This window comes from Meleagris gallopavo, chromosome 2 (genome assembly GCF_000146605.3).
Source record: "Meleagris gallopavo isolate NT-WF06-2002-E0010 breed Aviagen turkey brand Nicholas breeding stock chromosome 2, Turkey_5.1, whole genome shotgun sequence".
NCBI lineage: Eukaryota > Metazoa > Chordata > Aves > Galliformes > Phasianidae > Meleagris > Meleagris gallopavo.
Genome location: NC_015012.2, coordinates 27,316,629 through 27,319,387, shown reverse-complemented (window position 1 = coordinate 27,319,387; position 2,759 = coordinate 27,316,629).

The following is a 2,759-nucleotide window of genomic DNA, read 5'->3' as shown; positions in this document are numbered from 1 at the left end:
AGGTCTACTCTGACAGGAGGAACCTTGAATAGGGGCCATATCAGCTGCAGTGCAGAGGAGTGCAGGCACGGAATGAGAAGAAGCAGGCCACAGACCAGCACAGGAGACACTACAGCTATGAACAGCTCGCCAGTAGTCACAAACAGGGAACAGGAAAGGGCAGCTGGGGCAGCTTAACGTTAATGCAAAATACTACCAACATAGGTCAAAGTTTGCTGTTACAGATGGCTTAAAGGAGTTTAATCTTAGTGTAATTGTTTTATTTGTACAATCCTATATATTTCAAAATCTTGTCTCCTACTGGGTCTCGCTGTTGCATCTAAAGCCCTAGAATGCATGTGTTTCTTTGTGCTGTATTTTTTCTGCCCTTGAATTCCAGTGCTCCTTTGTGATATCCAAGTATCCTTATGTACTAATGTGAAATTCATACTAATAGCTTCTCAGTGCTCATGCAAACCAAAAAGAGTAGGAGAAATGAAGCTCTGAATCAATGGCTTGATATATAATAAGGCCTTGATTTACTTCCCAATTACCACTAACAGAAAATGGCAGTTGCCAGGAATGAAAAACCCATGGACCTTGATGGCGTATTCACAATGCTGTTTATAGACAGCTACTACGTAAGAGCTGACCTTGAGGAGTGCTGCTGGGTTTGCAGCTTAGCTTCTCCTCTAATGCTTCCTGTAAACAATAGCAGCTGTCAACACCAATGCAAAGAGATGGAGGAGAAATGGTATAGCCTCACTTTAAAAAAAAGCCACAGATAATGAAGGCAATTTCATCTGTTAAATGATTGTGTTTAACTCTAAAGAGCAGTGCCTACATCAATCTCCTACTGAATTTACCCTCTTCTGCGGTGAGAAAGCACAGCTTCTATCAGCTAACTGACCTCTGAGATATACTCTTCTCTAACTCAGCAAACTCAGCTGTAATGGCTATTTGTTATTCAGCCCATGTTAAATAGAGATTCTTACTTATTTTTTTGTATGGATTTTAATGATTTTTTTGTGACATCTCTGGAAAATCAGCTGTTAAAATACAGCTTCTGTGTATCACCAGCAGAAGAGCTACACTTATAAGCAGCTATCCTATTTTCAGAAGGATTGTCTGGGGGAGAAAACAGCTACCTCTAAGACCATCAGATTCCTGGCAGCTTTTCCAAACTTCCTCTGTGTTCACCTCCTGTCCAGATCTCTGTCTTAGATCTTCCTCCCCATGTTCAGGGCAGTGCCTTTGTTGCTGTGTCCCTTTTGCCATGCCCTATCTAGTGGGTCTGATGTTTCATAATTCAGTGTCAATCAGTGTCGTTGTCCAAGCCAAAACTCTCTTTACAGCTATAAGCAGATTTTGCTCTCTTATCTTCTCTATGTGTTGCTTCATCCAAGTGCTTGCTACACATTTTTTCAAATGACGCTCATTTTCCTGGTTAACTACTTGCTTATCCACCTTGCAAGGGCCCAGGCACAGCTTCTGGCATTGCCAGCAAGGCACTCCATCATGAAGTTCATCCATGAACACAAAATGTTTTACTAGTCAAGGTCAATCCTTGGCTATCTGAACAATCTCCACAGTAATCACTCTTGCCCATTTGGAGCTATTACTCCATGTGCTAAAATTTCCTCCAGATAGATTTCTTACAGAGGAAACAGTAAGAGCATTAACACTTTTTTTTCTATATAAGACACTATGGTTTGTAATGTGAGCTGGCAAATGCTTCAGATTAATATTGCCTAGAACAAGCACACAATATAAACAAGACAAAGTGTTCAGACCCAAACAGCTTGATTTGTTAAGCTGCAAATAATTTTCTAAATGTTACTACTGTTAGGGGTTCAGTATAATACTGATATCCAGATGTAAAAGTGACTGTAGGGAAATCTGACAGATGAGAAAGCTGGACTAAGACTCCAAGATGGAAAAGCACTCAACCTTTCTGCTCTTTTTTTCACAAAATTAAGGGAAAATCTGTCTCCAAGACAAACAAAGCTAGCTTTTATCTGTTCAGCATTCTGAAGGTTTAAACTTAGGATGACTTACTTTGTACTACACTATGGAAAAAAGCCACCATGTCTACCAATGTTTCCTGTAATTAAGTCATTAGCTGATAAAAAGATATGTCAAGCATTGCTATTACTGCTAGCAACAGTATTTGAAAGAGATTCTTGTATAATCTCAGTGGTCATACTGAGCCATGGAATAACACCTACTAAATCATTACACCTTTTGATGTTCATGTTCGCTAGCACAGCAGGAGTGGAAACATACTTTAAGATATTTAATCTCCATTATTGTCATAACATTTTTGTTAATTCTAGAAACAGTCACTGAAAAGCAATGACCTGGGAAATTTATACTTAGCATTTTGTGACCTTTATTTCAGCAGCTTTTTAAAATGAAGATTAAAAAAATAATTAGACACTGGAATTAAATGTAACTTTCAAATGTTCTTGAATCCCAAAATAGCTGCTAAGGAAAGCAGTGTTGAAAGTTGAGATTGTAAGTTATTTAATGAAAGATGATTACTTCATAAAAATCACCTCCCTGTGGCTTTCTGTGCAGGACCTGCTTTCTCCTCCTTCCTTGTTTTCAGCAGTAAATGTATCTTCTTTCCCAGCAAAAAAAGTGGTTCAAATCTCTGTTGGAGGTGTTGTCTATACAGGAGTAGGACAGTCCAAAGAGCACCAAACTATAGGAAAGCATTCCTCTTGCTACCACACTTTCTTGTTTGACGTTTCAGTAGCTTGGATACTTGGATAAGA